Here is a 20,046-nt window from a genome sequence, read left to right as displayed (position 1 = left end):
CAAGTTTCAGCTCCCTCACAGGGTACCACATTCAGCCCAGAGCTTACTCGAGTCTGCCCATCCTAAAACCTCAGTTGGGTTTGTGGCCCATGTGCTTGCTTACACATAACGAGGCTATTCACTGTAATTTTGATTTACACAACTTCAGAGTGATACCATTTCCACATGGAAGTATACTGAGGCTGTTGCTATGTCAGTACTTAGAAGTAAAGCAATCAACACTTTTAACTTAATAGGCATAATTATTCCAACTTCTTCCAAAGTCTTTGGGTCTCAGTTTCATCACTGGTAAACTGAGGACTTGTTAGCATCTCAAGTTTCCCCCTACAGTTTGTGATTCTGATATGAGACAAGGTAGAATGCAGGTCAAGAAGCATTAAACAAGACAAATGACTCTGTAGCACTGAAAGCCACAATGCACAACAAAAGTATAACGTTTATGAATTCTTTTGCATCAAATACATGGCAACCACTTTCAGAAAACAACACTGCATGAGCTGCAAGGAGAAACAGACAGAAACACACTAATAATAGGAGCCTTTAGCCCAAGACTGGGATTAGGGTGAGGTGAGTGAGGCACTTTCCTCAGACGCACCATTATAGGGAGTGCCCAAAACTCAGGAACCGAAATAAAAAATATTTTAATGCAATATTTTAAAAAATAAAAATTAATGCATACAACCTATAATAAATAAAATTTGAAATTTTAAAATAAAGATAGGAGCAGTATTACTGAGTTTTTCTTTTGGAGCCCCAGGCTCCAATATAACTTAGCATGACACTGGCACTACTTTAACTTGCCACTCTCGGTCCAAAGATAACTCAAGAGGACAAAAAATTAAGTAAGGCTGTAGGAGACCTAAACAATATGATCAGTAAGATAAATCTCTGGTGTACTGGGAAAACTGTATATCCACATACAAAAGAATGTATTTGGATCTCTATTTCATACCATAAACAAAAATTAACTCAAATTGGATAAACAACCTAAATATAAGAGCTAAAACCATAAAACTCTTAGGAGAAAGCATAGACGTAAATCTTCATGACGTAGGATTTGACAATGGATTCTTAGCTATTAACACAAAAAGCATGAGCAACAAAAGAAAAATACACTGTATGTCACCAAAATTAAAAGCTTTTGCATCATAGACCCTATCAAGAAAGTGAAAAAACAATATATACACTGAGAGAAAATATTTGTAAATCATGTATCTGATAATACCCAGATGATATAAAGAATTCCTACAATTCAACAACAAAAGACAATGAAAAATGAGCAAAGGGGCCTTCCCTGGTGGGGCAGTGGTAAAGAATCCACCTGCCAATGCAGGGGACATGGGTTCGATCTCTGGTCCGGGAAGATTCTACATGCCACAGAGCAACTAGGTCCATGTGCCACAACTACTGAGCCTGAGCTCTAGAGCCCGTGAGCTACAACTACTGAAGCCGTGTGCCCTAGAGCCCGTGCTCCACAACAAGAGAAACCACCGCAGTAAGAAGCCTGCACACTGCAATGAAGACCCAATGCAGCCAAAAAAAAAGGAAAGAAAAGAAATAAAGAATGAGCAAAGGATGGGACTTCCCTGGTGGTCCAGTGGTAGAGAATCTGCCTTACAATTCAGGGGACTCAGGTTCGATCCCTGGTCAAGTAACAAGATCCCACATGCCACAGGGCAACTAAGCCCGCATACCACAACTACAGAGCCCACACACCCTGGAGCCTGCACACCACAGCTAGAGAGAGAAAGCCCACACGCCACAACTAGAGAGAAGCCTGCGTGCTGCAAAGAAAGATCCCAGGTGCATCAACAAAGATCCCACGTGCCGTAACTAAGACCTGACGCAGTCAAAAATAAATTAAATAAATAAATAAATAATAAATAAATCATTTTAAAAATGAGCAAAGGATTTGAATAGACATTTGTCAAAGAAATGGACAATATGCATATGAAGAGAAGCTCAACATCACTAGTGGTTAGAGAAATGCAAATCAAAACCACAATGAGATACCACTTTATACCTACTATACTAGTTATCATTTTTAAAACAAAGAAACAAAATGGAAAATAATGTTGGTAAAGATGTGGAGAAATTAGAATCCTTATGCTTTGCTAGTGGGAATTTGAAATGATGCAGCCTCTGTAGAAGATAGCTGGACAATTCCTCAAAAAGCTAAACACAGAATTACCATATAAGCCAGCAATTCCACTCCTAGGTATATACCCAAAAGAAGTGAAAACAGGGACTCAAACAGCTACTTGTGCACTAATGTTCATTGTAGCATTATTTACAGTAGCCAAAAGGTGGAAACAGCTAAGTGTCTGTGAACAGATGAATGGATAAACAGAATGTGGTATATAGATATAACAGAATATTTTTTGACCATAAAAAGGAATGAAGTTCTGATATGCTACAACTTGGGCGGACCTTGAAAACAGTACGCTAAGTGAAAGAAACCAGACACTAAAGGACAAATGCTGAATGATTTCACTTATATGAAATATCTAGAATAGGTAAATTCATAGAGATAGAAAGTAGAATAGAGGTTACTATGAGCTGGTGGTGGGGTTGAGGGATAGAGAGTTATTGCTTAAGGGGTATAGAGTTTCTGTTGGAGGTGATGAAAAAGTTTTGGAAACAAATAGTAATGATAGTTGTACAATATTGCAAATGTAATTAATGCCACTACATTATGCATTTAAAAATAGTTTAAATGGCAGATTTTATGTTTGATATTTATTCCAAAATAACTTTATTAAAAAATAGATAATAAAGACACAGATGTAGAGAATGGACTTGAGGATATAGGGAGGGGGAAGGGTAAACTAAGTCGAAGTGAGAGAGTGGTGTTGACATATATACACTACCAAATGTAAAACAGATAGCTAGTGGGAAGCGGCCACAAAGCACAGGGAGATCAGCTCCTGCACTGTGACCACCTAGAGGGGTGGGGTAGGGAGGGTGGGAGGGAGATGTAAGAGGGAGGGGATATGGGGATATGGATACATATAGCTGATTCACATTGCTATAGAACAGCAACTAACACAACAATGTCAAGCAATTATACTCCAATAAAGATGTTAAAAAATAAAGATAGATTTTCTTTATATATATCATACTTAGCACTCAAAAAATAAGGACTATACCCTTCTCATATGCAATTCATAAAGCTTGACTGTATCTTAACTCATAAATAAAACTTAAATAAGTTTCATAAAGTAGAAATAATAAAAACATTATCTGATCATAATGCAATAAAACCAGAAATAAACAAAATAATAAAACCTTTTAAGTTTCATTAGGTCCCATTTTTAATTTTTATTTCCATTTCTCTAGGAGGTGGGTCAAAAAGGATCTTGCTGTGATTTATGTCATAGAGTGTTCTTCCTATGTTTTCCTCTAAGAGTTTTATAGTGACTGGCTTTACATTTAGGACTCTAATCCATTTTGAGTTTATTTTTGTGTATGGTGTTAGGGAGTGTTCTAATTTCATTCTTTTACATGTAGCTGTCCAGTTTTCCCAGCACCACTTATTGAAGAGACTGTCCTTTCTCCATTGTATATCCTTGCCTTCTTTGTCATAGATCAGTTGACCAGAGGTGCGTGGGTTTGCCACTGGGGTTTCTATCCTGTTCCATTGATCTATAGTTCTGTTTTTGTGCCCGTACCATACTGTCTTGATTACTGTAGCTTTGTAGTATAGTCTGAAGTCAGGAAGCCTGATTTCTCCATCTCCGTTTTCCTTTCTCAAGATTGTTTTGGCTATTTGGGGCCTTTCATGTTTCCATACAAATTGTGAAATTTTTGTTCTAGTTCTGTGAAAAATGCCAGTGGTAGTTTGATAGGGATTGCATTGAATCTGTAGATTGCATTGGGGAGTATAGTCATTTTCACAATGTTGATTCTTCCAATCCAAGAACATGGTATATCTCTCCATCTGTTGGTATCATCTTTAATTTCTTTCAACAGTGTCTTATAGTTTTCTGCATACAGATCTTTTGTTTCCTTAGGTAGATTTATTCCTAGGTATTTTATTCTTTCTGTTGCAATGGTAAATGGGAGTGTTTCCTTAATTTCATTTTCAGATTTTTCATAATTAGTGTATAGGATTGCAAGAGATTTCTGGGCATTAATTTTTATCCTGTTACTTTACCAAATTCATTGATTAGCTCTAGTAGTTTTCTGGTAGCATCTTTAAGATTCTCTATGTATAGTATCATGTCATCTGCAAACAGTGACAGCTTTATTTCTTCTTTTCTGATTTGGATTCTTTTTATTTATTTTTCTTCTCTGACTGCTGTGGCTAAAACTTGCAAAATAATGTTGAATAATAGTGGTAAGAGTGGGCAAACTTGTCTTGTTCCTGATCTTAGTGGAAATGGTTTCAGTTTTTCACCATTGAGGATGATGTTGGCTGTGGGTTTGTTATATATGGCCTTTATTATGTTGAGGTAAGTTCCCTCTATGCCTACTTTCTGGAGGATTTTTATCATAAATGGGTGTTGAATTTTTTCGAAAGCTTTTTCTGCATCTATTGAGATGATCATATGGTTTTTCTCCTTCAATTTGTTAATATGGTGTATCACATCGATTGATTTGCATATATTGAAGAATCCATGCATTCCTGGGATAAACCTCACTTGATCATGGTGCATGATCCTTTTAATGTGCTGTTGGATTCTGTTTGCTAGTATTTTGTTGAGGATTTTTGCATCTACGTTCATCAGTGATATTGGCCTGTAGTTTTCTTTCTTTGTGACATCTTCGTCTGGTTTTGGTATTAGGGTGATGGTGGCCTCGTAGAATGAGTTTGGGAGTGTTCCTCCCTCTGCTATATTTTGGAAGAGTTTGAGAAGGATAGGTATTAGCTCTTCTCTAAATGTTTGAGAGAATTCGCCTGTGAAGCCATCTGGTCCTGGGCTTTTGTTTGTTGGAAGATTTTTAATCACAGTTTCAATTTCAGTGCTTGTGATTGGTCTGTCTATATTTTCTATTTCTTCCTGGTTTGGTCTCAGAAGGTTGTGCTTTTCTAAGAATTTGTCCATTTCTTCCAGGTTGTCCATTTTATTGGCATACAGTTGCTTGTAGTAATCACTCATGATCCTTTGTATTTCTGCAGTGTCAGTTGTTACTTCTCCTCTTTCATTTCTAATTTGTTGATTTGAGTCTTATCCCTTTTCTTCTGGATGAGTCTGGCTAATGGTTTATCAATTTTGTTTATCTTCTCAAAGAACCAGCTTTTAGTTTTACTGATGTTTGCTATTGTTTCCTTCATTTCTTTTTCATTTATTTCTGATCTGAATTTTATGATTTCTTTCCTTTTGCTAACTTTGGGGTTTTTTGTTCTTCTTTCTCTAATTGCTTTAGGTATAAGGTTAGGTTGTTTATTTGAGATGTTTCTTGTTTCTTAAGTAGGATTGTATTGCTATAAACTTCCCTCTTAGAACTGCTTTTGCTGCATCCCATAGGTTTTGGGTCGTCGTGTTTTCATTGTCATTTGTTTCTAGGTATTTTTTGATTTCCTCTTTGATTTCCTCAGTGATCTCTTGGTTATTAAGTAGTGTATTGTTTAGCCTCCATGTGTTTGTATTTTTTACAGATTTTTTCCTGTAACTGATATCTAGTCTCATAGCATTGTGTTCGGAAAAGATACTTGATACAATTTCAATTTTCTTCAATGTACCAAGGCTTGATTTGTGACCCAAGATATGATCTATCCTGGAGAATGTTCCATGAGCACTTGAGAAGAAAGTGTATTCTGTTATTTTTGGATGGAATGTCCTATAAATATCCTTTTTGACCCACCTCCTAAAGAAATGGAAATAAAAACAAAAATAATCAAATGGGACCTAATGAAACTTCAAAGCTTTTGCACAGCAAAGGAAACCATAAACAAGACCAAAAGACAACTCTCAGAATGGGAGAAAATATTTGCAAATGAAGCAATGGACAAAGGATTAATCTCCAAAATATACAAGCAGCTCATGCAGCTCAATATCAAAACAACAAACCACCCAATCCAAAAATGGGCAGAAGACCTAAAAAGACATTTCTCCAAAGAAGATATACAGATTGCCAACAAACACGTGAAAGAATGCTCCAAATCATTAATCATTAGAGAAATGCAAATCAAAAGTACAATGAGGTATCATCTCACACCAGTCAGAATGGCCATCATCAAAAAATCTACAAACAATAGATGCTGGAGAGGGTGTGGAGAAAAGGGAATCCTCTTGCACTGTTGGTGGGAATGTAAACTGATACAGCCATTATGGAGAACAGTATGGCGTTTCCTTAAAAAACTACAAACAGAACTACCATATGACCCAGCAATCCCACTACTGGGCATATACCCTGAGAAAACCATAATTCAAAAAGAGCCATGTACCAAAATGTTCACTGCAGCTCTATTTACAATAGCCAGCAGATGGAGAAAACCTAAGTGCCCATCATCAGATGAATGGATAAAGAAGATGTGGCACATATATACAATGAAATATTACTCAGCCATAAAATGAAACGAAATTGAGTTATTTGTAGTGAGGTGGATGGACCAGGAGTCTGTCATACAGAGTGAAGTAAATCAGAAAGAGAAAAACAAATACTGTATGCTAACACACATACATGGAATCTAAAAAAAAAAAAAAAGGTCATGAAGAACCTAGGGCCAGGACGGGAATAAAGATGCCGACCTACTAGAGAATGAACTTGAGGACACGGGGCGGGGGAAGGGTAAACTGGGACAAAGTGAGAGAGTGGCATGGACGTATATACACTACCAAATGTAAAACTGATAGCTAGTGGGAAGCAGCCGCATAGCACAGGGAGATTAGCTCACTGTTTTGTGACCACCTAGAGAGGTGGGATAGTGAGGGTGGGAGGGAGGGAGATGCAAGAGGGAGGGGATATGGGGATACATGTACAGCTGATTCACTTTGTTATAAAGCAGAAACTAACACACCATTGTAAAGCAATTATACTCCAATAAAGATGTTAAAAAAAATAAAACCAAAAGGCTCTTCCAGTGGAAATTTTTTAAATCTATATTAAATAATTCTCAGGTAAGAGAGGAAATACAAACCAAAATTGCAGAATTTCTAAAACAGAGTGTTAATAAAACACTACATATCAGTCTATAAAATACCATTAAAGCCGTCATGAGTGGAAAATTCATAGCCTAAATATTTATATCAATAAAAACAAATGCATTAAATTCCCAATTCCAACAACAAAGTAACTGAAAGAAAGCAGAAGGAAAGAAATAATAAGATTAAAAACAGAAAACAATGAAGTAGCAAATAGAAAAACACTAGAACCAATAAAAAAAAATACAGCAAGCAGCTGGTTCTTTGAAAAACAGAAAAATAAACTTTTCCCTGTAGTAGATCTAATGGCAATGGACAGAGTGAATTAGTTCCCATGGTGGAGACATAACTCCAAACAGTCTAAATCTAGCAAGAAATTACTTAGAAGTTCACTCTGTATCTTAAAAATTCATCCAAATTTCATATTGTGTTCCATAATGCATCTCTTTGTGTTTAACAGTTAAAAAGTTGGTCTCCCCCAACCTCCAAGATTTCAAGGAAAACTAATGCCCCCAAGAAGATGTGCCATATACCCAACAGCTTCTCAGAGACTCTGGCACATCACTCTCTATGCCTGGGTGTTCAGGTACCTCAGTCTGAGAAGATCCCTTCAGTATTCACACTCTTTCATTCTAAATCCTACCACAGAATACACCTACACAAGAGGTATAACACCACTGGTCTCCTCGTTTTCTCAAAAGATTGTCACGATGAAGTGAATTTTTTAAAAAAACATTAAAAAAAATAAATTTATTTATTTTATGTATTTATTTTTGGCTGCGTTGGGTCTTTGTTGTTGTGCGTTGGCTTTCTCTAGTTGCGGCGAGCGGGGGCTACTCTTCGTTGTGGTGTGTGGGCTTCTCATTGCAGTGGCTTCTCTCGTTGTGGAGCACAGGCTCTAGGCATACGGGCTTCGGTAGTTGTGGCGCACGGGCTTAGTTGCTCCGCGGCATGTGGGATCTTCCCGGACCAGGGCTCGAACCGATGTCTCCTGCATTGGCAGGCGGATTCTCAACCACTGCACCACCAGGGAAGCCCCATGAAGTGAATTTTTTTTTAACCAAAGCACAGAAATCAAATAATAGCAGAGATGGAACAATAATTCACCAGCCATTATTGTTCTCAGAGCCACTGGACCCACTGGAGAGTGCCGTAAACTTTATTGAAAGGACCACACAGAAAAGGATTAGATCATTTTCTTATATAGTTAACACGACTCCTTTCTCCCTGTAGCATTAAAAGTGACTGAAGGTGACTCATTTCCTCTTTTCAGAACACCTGGAGCAACAGTGAAAATCCTTTCAGAGAAGCATGGTGCTATTCCTCCCAGTCTTCACGTTCAAATTCTAATCCCAGGCAACTAACATGGGTAGCAAGCAAGCACCTTTAGCCCTGTAAACTCAGTGATTTGGGAGAAGCCACTCTGTTGCTTCCAAGCTAGACAGAGAAAGCAATTTGCGGATGGAAAAACAAAGTCAACGGAGAGGAGTGAGAGAAAATGGCCACCAAAAATACCATCTGGAGGAAACAGTTGATTGCTGGAAGGGGTTCAATGGAAGGAGAGCAAGGAAACCCACCACATTCTGCCTAGACATAAACCAACCACATTTTATGTTGCAATGCTGCTGCTGCCCAAGGCAAAATACATGTACAATCCCTATTGATATATTTTTCTCTCCTAACAATAAATGGCACATCCATCATGTATGGACACACCTCACATGTATAAGAATGAAAAATGCTTACACAAGAAAAAGTAGATTCCATGTATGGTAAACCTACTTGCAATGAATCCATTAGCAGAAAGCATTGACAATAATTGCATAAGATATCAAGTAGACTATAAAAAGATTAAAAAGCGTCTATGGTAGAGGCATATCTTTGAGACAAATTGTCATTTGAAATTTATGTCTTTTGTTGGATAAACCCCTCCCCCAGCAGTAAAGTATCAAGAATATTTTACCTCTCTATTCAACCAAGTGTTTCAAAGCAATCTTAATCACAAAATTCCATAATTCAGTCTAAAATGGAAAAGTCATTATAATTTCTGTCTCCTGTTTTGTCAAAAGTAAAGAGCTTGAGGCTAGTCAGGTGTTTAGTGAATGCACTTCCCAGCTTGTAGTAAGTTATCTGATAAACAATACAAAGTGGAAATGTATGTCAGCCATAGAAAGGGCGATAAAAATGGAGCTTTTACGGCACATTGAATCATGGGAATTAGGTCTGCGATGAAAACACAGCCCCTCCTGCTCCAGCTACAATGGAAGTGATTACTGGACACTTGATAAACAAATGTTACTCAAAGGCAAGTGATCTAAAACCTCCTCCAAAAACAGTTATTGAGAAAATTTCCTCTGTGGTGTATTCAGCTTGTTTTTTGACTCAGGCTTGCAAACTGCTCTCACTGATTTTTAGGAACATCTTGGCTCTTTTCACCCCAATCACTTCTATATGACAATCCACGGGGTTGCAGAGCTCAATGAAAGCAAAATCCTTGATGTGGATGGCATCTGCAGGCTCCAGCATCCTTCTGTTATCGTGATGGACTGTCTGTTGTATTCGTTTTGGTTCAAAAATCCACGTGATGTTATCCTGAACTTGCAGACCCAAAACAGCAACATGGGATCAATCCTCAAGTACAGGTGTGCTACACTGAACAGTCTCCTCATTCCAGGCATTGAAGGTTTTTTACTCTGAGAATATGCATAGATTTTGTATTACTTTAAGGATTTAATAGCTGCTGGGTGCTTCTGGCTTTAAAACCCACAAAGCTAGCCAAAGCCTAGCAGACCTCACTATCTGGAATCCATAGATGTTCAATAATATACTTTTCAATGTATGGAGAACATGAAGTTATTAAAATGCAAGGTAGCTCTGGGAATGCAAGAGAGGATTCAACACTTTATAGGTTGTGATGTCAATTCTGAAACTGAATGATAGCTATCTGTCTGCACACCAAGCTGAGAAGAGCCCTGGGCTGTTTCTGTAACTGAGAGAACTCCCAGGTCTCCTCCAGGCTTCTAAGCATTGGCCAGCCCTCCAGAAGATCTATACTAATTCCTTCTTTCTGAGATTAGTCCTTATTAAGAGTTATGATCTATCCTCCCAGTACTCAGCATATTCTTATTCACTTAGTAGATACTCAAAACGAAAGATAAGTTGGGCAGAATGAATTAAAACGTCAGGAATGTTCCAGGGCTGGAACATTCGCCATGAGGTCCTTGCCCTGATCAGTATCAACTGACCTTGAGGAGAGGAGACCAAAGCACAGCGGCAGCATGGAATTTACTAGCAATGCACCAGCTCCAGAGGAGCCAGCCTGATCCACCCCACATGCCGTAAGGTGAAGGGGCAAATAAAACAGAGCTGAGAGTTGCAACTGCAGAGCATATTACCATCCAATCAATCAATCAGATTATATCCTAGAATCTGTTAGCGTTCACGGTACACATATCTTTATGAAAGAGACCAGAGGTGTAGTCAGAAACTGTACCCCCAAATATGAAAGAAAATGAAATTTACTTCCCAAATAATGAAATTTCCTTTTCTCCTCCAGAACCCAGTCAATGTCTGTGGGAACTCCCTAGTGATAGCAGTAATGATCTGTCTTTGCGTAAAATGGCAGGGGCTAGATAGAGTTCCACGTGGATGTTTTGTAAACTGGAAGACAGCAGGATTTGCAGTTGTATCAGATACCACCTCCATGAGATAAACCATTCACATAAGAGTTAACTGCTTTATAATAGGCTTTTTGGTTATTCTTTAAATTACTCTTAGTCACTTTTTGTGTTCCTCTAATTAAACTCTAGAAGCTCCAGACTTACCAAAAGGAGGTGGCCTTGGGGGATAAAAATCCACCTCGGAGGCAAGAGGCTGGGATCCCAGGCCTGATTCTTTTCTGAGCCTGCTCTAGGCCTAGTTGTCCACATGGCCACTCTGTTTCCAGGGCTGCAGATGTCTGGGACTGAATCACAGCTCCTTATACTTTTCTTAACTAGCACTATAAAATTTAGCTGGGCTCCTTCTATTGAAGCAAACAAACCCAGTGTTTATCTTATTGTTTTTTTTCTGAGAAAAGGGAATGTCATGAGGGCCAACGAAATTGTAGTAGTCAGCATTGCTCAAATTAGCTCAGTCCCTGGCACTCGTGTCAAGAGTAAGTTTGCATGTTCATAGCAGCACTATTTGTAATAGCCAAGACATGGAAACAACCTAAATGTCCATCGACAGACAAATGGATAAAGAAGATGTGGTTTGTTTATACAATGGAATATTACTCAGCCATAAACAAAAGAATGAAATAATGCCATTTCCCGCAATATGGATGGACCTAGAAATTATCATATTAAGTGAATTAAGTCAGAAAGAGAAAGACAAATACCATGTGTGTCACTTATATGTGGAATCTAAAATATGATACAAATGAACTTATTTACAAGACAGAAACAGACTCATAGACATAGAAAACAAATTTATGGTTACCAAAGGGGAAAAGAGGTGGGGAAGGGATAAATTAGGAGTTTGGTGTTAGCAGATACAAACCACTATGTATAAAATAGATACAACAACAAGGTCCTACTGTATAGCACAGGGAACTATATTCAGTATCCTATAATAAACCATAACGGAAAAGAATATGAAAAAGAATATATGTATAAAACTGAATCACTTTACCGTACACCAGAAACTGACACGACATTGTAAATCAACAATACTTCAATATTAAAAAGTTTTTTTAAAGACTAATTTTGCAAGAAATAAGGGAGGAGGCCTACTAGAATCGCAACGCTGGGGGCCCTGTGCCTGGAAGAATGGGGTCCTGGGAGCAGTGGGGTGGTGGCAGCAGTGCCAGGTGTCCACAGCAGTCCTGCAGCAGAGGCTATAAATATGGTCACCAGGGAGAATGCAAGGTATACTCTGGGACCAGCAGGGCTGTGCTTCCAACGAGCCTTCTGGATGGACCCTTAAGTATAAACTATTTCATGACCTTTCTTCCTTCTTATTATGGAAAATTTCAAACATATACACAAATAGAACAGTCTGTGTTGCAACCCAGTTTCAACAATTATCAACTCATTGCCAATCTTACTCCATGTATACCCCCCTCTCCCCAACACTTCTCTCTTCTTCTGCATTATTGTAACATTTCATCTGTAAATATTTCAGTATATGTCTCTAAAGAATAGGTAAACTTAAAAAACTGTAATTCCATTATCATCATAAAACATGTTCATTCATCACTGTTTCAGTGCTCACCCATGCCCCTTTGATGGTTCTCCCCACACTGGGGTTGCCAGGAAGACTCGGCTTACATAATAAGAGAAGCATGGATCCACTGCAGTCCCTGATTACCACGCCTGGATTTCACCCTCTGTGCCCTCAGACAGCCCAAAAAGGAGGAAGATTCGTTCGTGTCTCTGCTCAGTCACAGCTTTAAAACCATAATGTACTTGGCGTCTAGAGTCCTCGATGCCGACGTCTGTGACAGATACAAAGAAAGCTAAGGACAGAACCAGATTCTGCTATAAACTACATCAGGATTTGGTGTTCCTGTTCAGCTGGAACACATGTGGGGAACCCCCATACCCCAAAACAAAGAGTTGACATTTCTTTTAAATGGAAGAAATCTGTTTTCATTTAAAATATCATTGCTATGGGTTCACATACTATATAATTTCTTTTTTCACATGCAGCTATTGGTTTTGAAGAAAGACACACATGGGTCTGGAATCTGCACTTCAAGTCACAGCATGGTTTCAGATGGGGAGGTTCTCTGTCTTGGGCACCCCCGACTTTTTATTTTCCTTTTCCATTTTCCCACCTCCTAAGAGAACACGGAAGTTTACTTAGGAACAACTTCCCTTCACTCCCAAGAGATCTGCCTTGTCCACATGAATTATATCATCCAACATGAAATAACCCAACGTTCCGTCCCGCGCTGACTCGGGTTGAAAGTGGCTCACTGATCAAAGACATGTGAACGCAGTGATAGAAAAAACACCGTTCCCAGAATTTAGGAAAATCGACACTCTTTCTTGTGGAGCTAGAGCTGAGGGTGTTGCTTGGAAACACCGGGGGTCCCTGCTTCATCTCCCTGCTGTCTTCCTATCTCATCAGTGTCCTCTTCTGCCAGCTGGGTGTGACAAAGGGCAGGTGCAGGCGACAAGGCTGGTGCAGAGCCCAGGGCCCCTCAGCGCTCTTGTAGCATTTTGTGTGCTGTCCTTCAGTGCACTTCTGCTCCTAACAGTCAGCACCTGCTGCTCTTTTCCAAAGGCCTATCCTTGGGCTGCTGGAGCCTGGGCTGCCTGCTTGAGTGGAGAGCTGGCCAGATGTCTCTGGGATTTCCTGCTCTCCTGCAACTCTAATAGGCGGTCAGGGAGTATTACGGCCCCAGCTCTGTTGCCCAGCTCAGGACAGCTCTGAGGTGTAGTTCCCCGGCAGAACCAGGCTGATGCTGAAAGCCAACCTCTGCTGGAGCAAGGGCGCGAAGATGTACCTTTCTTTGGCTTCCCCTTTCTCTTCCCTTCCCGGCCTCTCTCACCCCCTTACAGGTCCCCCGGGGACCACGTTCTTCATAAATCACTTGCACAGGGCTCCTTACTTCACGACCTGCTCCTGGGAAACCTGATCTCAAACAGCAGGTCACTTAGTACTCCCATGGTTTACTTTGAGTATTCTGGAAAGTGTCACCCCTTCTCAGCACACACGTGCCCGAGCACCAGGTAGGAGAAGCAAGTGCAGAGCTATTTCACACGTACCCAGAGCACACACAGCAAGCAACTCCTCTCTTCTTCCATCTTTGCAGCAATGTGGCACAGAGCAAAGGCCACCAGATATGGACATCTTGGACTGTCGCCTGCAGCAGCGTGACCTGGGTACGCTTCCTCAAAGACTCCAGGGCTCTGGTTTCCATGGTATTCTTTTTTTTTTTTTTTTTTTTTTTTGCAGTATGCGGGCCTCTCACTGCTGCGGCCTCTCCCGTTGCGGACGCGCAGGCTCAGCGGCCATGGCTCACGGGCCCAGCCGCTCCACAGCATGTGGGATCTTCCCAGACCGGGGCACGAACCCGTGTCCCCTGCATCGGCAGGCGGACTCTCAACAACTGCGCCACCAGGGAAGCCCCATGGTATTCTTTTTTAAATGATGATAATCCCTACCTCACAGTTGTGAGGATTACATGTGATAACTTGGAACACAGCAGACGCTCAGACCGCCCAATGAGTCCGCATTTACATGCCGATGGTGCCCGTTAGATCAGAAGTGACCCAAAACCCATCAAAGGAGCCAGATGCCTCTGCAGTCCGGCTCTTCCCCAGCAGCTGCCTGCCTGTGCCTGTGGATTCTTTGCATTTCCAGGGATAGGAACCAGATGCTATCATAACTGCATGAAAAAAATGGTCCCTCACCAAGAAAAAAGGCCCTTGACGGACGTTACCGAGGCTTTATGAGCCATGAAGTGCAACAGCTGGATAGTTCCAGGGAACGTTTCCACCCAACGACTGTTAACCAGCAGGAGATGTTTTATTATCTTTGCCCCTCTGTTTAATGTGTTGTTCACCTTCTGCCGGGATTGTTAGCCTTGATTATCAATCTCCACATAAAAATATAGGCATGACCTATTCTTGTTCCTCTCCTGGGGTCTCCCCATGTGGCTCATTACTGTCAGAATCACATGCTGGCTAGCCAGGTGGACTGGAACCCCTGCTCCCAGGAGCCAACAGATAGATGGGGGGAGGACAAGAAGCCAGAGAGTCACCGATGGTCATGAGCACCAGAAAATTATAGGATTACAGCAAACAAGAAGCCAGCAACAGAGAAAGACTCTTATTCAGCTGTGGCTGAGGTGCAGACATCTCGAAAAAAGTCAATGTGTTTTCTAAACTATACAGTCCCGTTTCTTTTACAAAGGAAATCTGGCGGCCGTGTGCTCTGGGAGCCATCAGGCTTCCTGCGTCTTCACTTTCAAATGTGCATCCCCGCGTTTCCCAAGCCCAGCTCCTCGCCGGTGAGGAACCGGATAGCAGCACCTCCGTGCTCTGCGCCCTCCTCATTAGGGCGGCAGATACCAGCAGTATTGCTCTCCAGGATCCAAGCAAGCAGATGGCTGGAGTTCACAGTCTTAAAGCAGTACTTTGCAATTCCACACGAAGCCAAGGAGAGAACGCCAGGCCATCACCTGTCCTCTTTCTGAGTGACTGCACTGATTTGGATTTTTATTCCTTCCTTTTAGGCATGAAACAATCCAGGTGCAGGGGGGAACTGCCTAGCATCTGCTCTGCTGATGTTCATATCCGAAACATCAGATGCCGGAAGTCACTCTACATCAGCCTGCCCCTGAGTCCGCGTCCAAAGGAGAGGGTCCATGACGTGTGCCCAACCTAGACGTGCCGAAGGGGGCTTTGAAATCCTGGCCTGCTTTCAGCCAACTTTATGCATTTATATCAGCTGATTTGTTACTTGATAAAAATGTTCAGGATAATGCAGCCACTTTTTAAAATGCTGTAGAAACAGATTAGAACAGCCATGATACTGGACCGGAGTCCTGAGGCATTGAGCTGAGAATTCCATCTCCCCCTGCATGAGAGAGGCAGGTTGTCACCCTCTATGGCATTTGAAGTTGGGGATTTGTTCTCTACCCGACAACTCTGGCTAACAGCTTCCCATCAGCCTACCATCTGTGAATGAATCTGGACCTGCAGATTTATAGTCTCAGTCAGAACCGTGTCTTAGGATGTGGAGGACATCTTGCTTTATTTTTCCCTAATGCTGCTTCTTCTCAATCTTAAGAGCCAACTCAAGATTAAGTGAATAATCTATACACATGTTACATGAGCTACTCAGATTCCCTCCCACATCATGTCTTCCAGACTGAGGAGTTCTTCCAACTGCCTATTCTCAAACGGGAAGTTCCTCCTCCCCCGCGATGGTTTTTGCCTCCCTCTTGTGTTTTAAGGTGTACTTATCAAAACTTCATAAGAACCTCTAGGTTCAAACAAATTTCTATTTTATTTTATTTTTTTATTTTTTATTTTTTGCGGTACACAGGCCTCTCACTGTTGTGGCCTCTCCCGCTGCAGAGCACAGGCTCCGGACGTGCAGGCTCAGCGGCCGTGGCTCACGGGCCCAGCCACTCGGCGGCATGTGGGATCTTCCCGGACCGGGGCACGAACCCGTATCCCCTGCCTCGGCAGGCGGCCTCTCAACCACTGCGCCACCAGGGAAGCCCCTATCCCAACTCTTCATTTACTCTCTAAGGTAATTCTCTCTCCATCTCAAAACATTGTCTCTAATCCCAAGAAAACTCAATTATTTAGCTTTAGTGAGGTATAATTTACATATAATAAACTGTACACATTTAGAATTTGGTGAGATCTGTCATATGTACACACCTGGGAAACCATCGCAAGATAACGGACACATCCATTACCCCTAAAAGCGTCCTCCTGCACATTTGTTATCTGTCCCTCCCCACCCCCATTCCTAGTCAACCACTGATAATGCTTTCCGTCATTATAGATTAGTTCGTATTGTCTATAATCAGATAGAAATGAAATCATACTGTACGTTGTCTTCTGTTTTTGGTGGGGGAGTCTGGCTTCTTTCACTCACTATAATTACTTTGAGATTCATCCATGTTGGTACATATATGAATAGTTTGAGTATTCTGAGTAGTATTTCATTATATGAATATGCCACATTTTGTTTATCCATTGGACACTTGGGTTGTTTCTAGTTTTTGGTTATTATGAATAATATTGCTGTGAACTTTCATGGACAAATCTTTGTGTGAGCATATGCCCTAACTTCTCTTCAGTAAAAATAACTAAGAGTGAAGGACTGGGGGAAGGGTAGTTTAAAATCATTTCTACTGCTTCCAGTATGACATATTTTTAAAGGTTGCCTGAAAATCTAAATAAAGTATAGTCTCTCTTTTTCCTTTATTTATGCCTTTTTCTCAAAAAAAGTAAACATGGTTTTCAAAGAACAAAATTAAGAAGTAAAAGTATATGGGGCGAGCTTCCCTGGTGGCGCAGTGGTTGAGAGTCCGCCTGCCGATGCAGGGGACACGGGTTCGTGCCCCGGTCCGGGAAGATCCCACATGCCGCGGAGCGGCTGGGCCTGTGAGCCATGGCCGCTGAGCCTGCACGTCCGGAGCCTGTGCTCCGCAGTGGGAGAGGCCACAACAGTGAGAGGCCCGCATAACGCAAAAAAAAAAAAAAAACAGAAAAAACAGTATATGGGGCCTCACACAACATTGTAAATCAACTATACTTCAATAAAATTAAAACAAAAACAAAAACATATGGGGCCTCGAAGCTGTACCTGTACTTACTTAGGATTTTCTTTCTCTACCAGGGCTACTCAATCTTAGCCTCAGTAAAGTGGCACACACAGCTACACGGCCCAAGTAACAAGCCATCCCTTAGGGATAGGAGGAAAAATCTTTTCCCCACTCTTGGAAGCGCTATGGTGTGCAGGTGCTAAAACATTTAAGAGGCTAATCGAATTCATTCTACCAGCCCTCTTGGGTGTATTATTTGAGTACATGGAGGAATCTATGGCTCAGAACAGAATGGAAAATAAAGACTTTTCGGTGTTTTGTTTCTGATGCTGTTAGACTTGTTTTGAAATTTATGTAAAATAACAAACCAAAACCAAAACCCAAGAAGGAAAGGGAGAGAAAGAAGAGAGAGTAATAAAGGAGGAAGATTAGAGGAAAAAGATAATGGGACCAAATTCTTAGAGTCTATGCTTCAGGTAAATAATTCCCTTACCCGGAAATATTTTTTAAGCAAAGGTCAAAAGACATGGGTGAGTTATTGCTTGGATATCAAAGCTATGTTGGGAAATCCTGTTTGAGCCATCACCCCCACGCCTCTTTTGTGAAGGAGGCAATCACAGAATGAATGGATTGTAATTTTGAAGTTCCAGGTGTATAGGGAAGAGACTTGGTATTTTTTGATTTATGAGCTTCTGTAGCAATGGATGTAAGTTAATTTTTTTTTTTTTCCTGAATGTGTAAAGAAACGTTAGTGATGTCTAAATTTACTGCCACTTCCCTCCCCCCCGCCCCACCAACTAAGCAGGATCTAGACTCCATAAATCAGTCTTCCTCATGTGCCTAGCTTTAAAGGAAATAAAGAACATGCAAAGTAGTAATCCACCATAGGACTCTGAGGCTGTGCTTGGTGATTAGGACCACAGGAGAAGCGTAAAGATTAATAATATCTATTTTTATTTTCTCTACCTTTAGTGTGAAAGCTAAAACAAAATGCTCAGCATCTTCAGTGATAAATGATATGGGACTCTCCAACGGATCCAGACGACACAAGCATTCAACTGCGCCTGTCCACAGGTGGGGACCCTGAGGACCGAAGGATAAGGGTGGGAGGTGGGCAGAGGGAGGGAAGGAGGCACACCTGAAGACCAGCAGGCACATCCCTGCAGCCCCAGTGCTAAGAAACCAGAGCCAGGAGCAACCTCAGGGTGTCTCAGTAGGAGCCTGGCATTGCACAGAATGGAAAGTATTTTCACGTTAGACTGAGTACTGATTATAGGTGCGACGGTCCACTTGGCCAGGCTATGGCGCCCAGGTGTTTGGTCAAACACCAGCCTAGATGCTGCTATCAAGGTATTTTTTAGATGTGATTCACATTTACGTCAGCAGACTCTGAAGTAGATTCCCCTCCATTATGTTAAAGGAAAACACTCGTCTCAGGTGCCTGGTGGGGCAAAGTACTCAGTTCCAAGTGACCAGAAAGAAGGCCCCACCCTCAAGGTGCAGTGCTGTGCAGGCGGCACTCATTCTTTCTCTCCTGCCCTGAGCACAGGCTGTCCCTCTGTACTGGAGACTCTACTTCCACAGTGGAATTCAGTGAGCTGCAACACAGGTGGACTCCCTGAGGAGGGACAGGAGAAGGCTGGCAGGGAACTCTCCACGGCAGACTCCTAAAGTTCCTGAGACACACTCACCAAATATGTACTGAGCCCCAGCCCCGTTCTAAGAGTTGAGGTTTCAACGATGGAACGTGCCGGACCAGTGTCTCTTTCTATGGATCTTACATTCTAGAAGGCGAGACAGGAAATGAATGGATAAGACAAGACTTTGGGAGAGTGATACTGGGAGTTCTCCTGTACTGCTCTGTCCTGGACTTCCATGTTGTTTATAACTCTCCAGTAATGGGACTGGCTGCCCCTCTGGACGGGGAGCTCCCTGGTGGCAGTGGCTGCCCTTTTGTCATCCTCGGCGTCTAATATAATGTCTGGCATACAGTATGGGCTTACCAAATGCCTGGTGAATGAACGAAGGAATGGATACATGAATGGGTAAGTGAGTGAGGATATACTGCCAATAGCTTATGCTGGGTTTCCCTAGAAGCATCCCTGCATAAGGATGAGAGTGCTAGTAGCTTTCATTGGAGGGTGATTCCAGGAAACAGTGTAGGGAAGTGGGAAAGCAAGACAGGGAGGGAAGGAAATGACCAGAGGATGCGTTATCAAGCAGATTGCTGACGTCGGCAACTGGGGCTCAGTCCTACTTAGGAAATCAGGGAGACAGGGTAGACCTTGTCTCAGTGTTATCCCAACCAAGGAGGAAGGGAGCTGGGGTATTTATCCACCAACTCCTGTCAGACTTATTTGCCTGGACCTTGGGAGCTGCAAGGTTTTGTTTAGAGAATGATAAGCAGAAGGGCATGGGGGCGTGGGGGCCAACAGTACCTGCTACAGCCAGCTACACGCATCTGGCGAATTCCTGGGGGACCTGAAGCCAGTGGTGTGCAGCCAGGGGGCTGCAGAGGCAGCAGCAGAAGGGAGGTTTTGCAGCCATCCTGACAGGCCTGGTCAGACTTGACGACACACGGCTTGGTAATCCTTGGCTCTCCCTCTCTCCCTCTCTCAGTTTTTTGTGTGTTTGTTTTTGTTTTTTAAAAGAGAATGAACCACACATAAAGTCTAG

At 41.7% G+C, this 20,046-nt stretch overlaps 1 protein-coding gene across 1 annotated transcript in view; it reads right to left on the bottom strand.

Annotated features, from left to right (window-relative positions):
- Positions 1-20,046, bottom strand: part of KIF26B (kinesin family member 26B) — a 482,574-nt gene that overhangs the window by 222,943 nt on the left and 239,585 nt on the right. The window lies entirely within an intron of this gene.

Source organism: Phocoena phocoena, chromosome 1 (genome assembly GCF_963924675.1).
Source record: "Phocoena phocoena chromosome 1, mPhoPho1.1, whole genome shotgun sequence".
NCBI lineage: Eukaryota > Metazoa > Chordata > Mammalia > Artiodactyla > Phocoenidae > Phocoena > Phocoena phocoena.
Note: the sequence above shows the minus strand (reverse complement) of the source record. Positions and strands in the feature narration are given on the sequence as shown.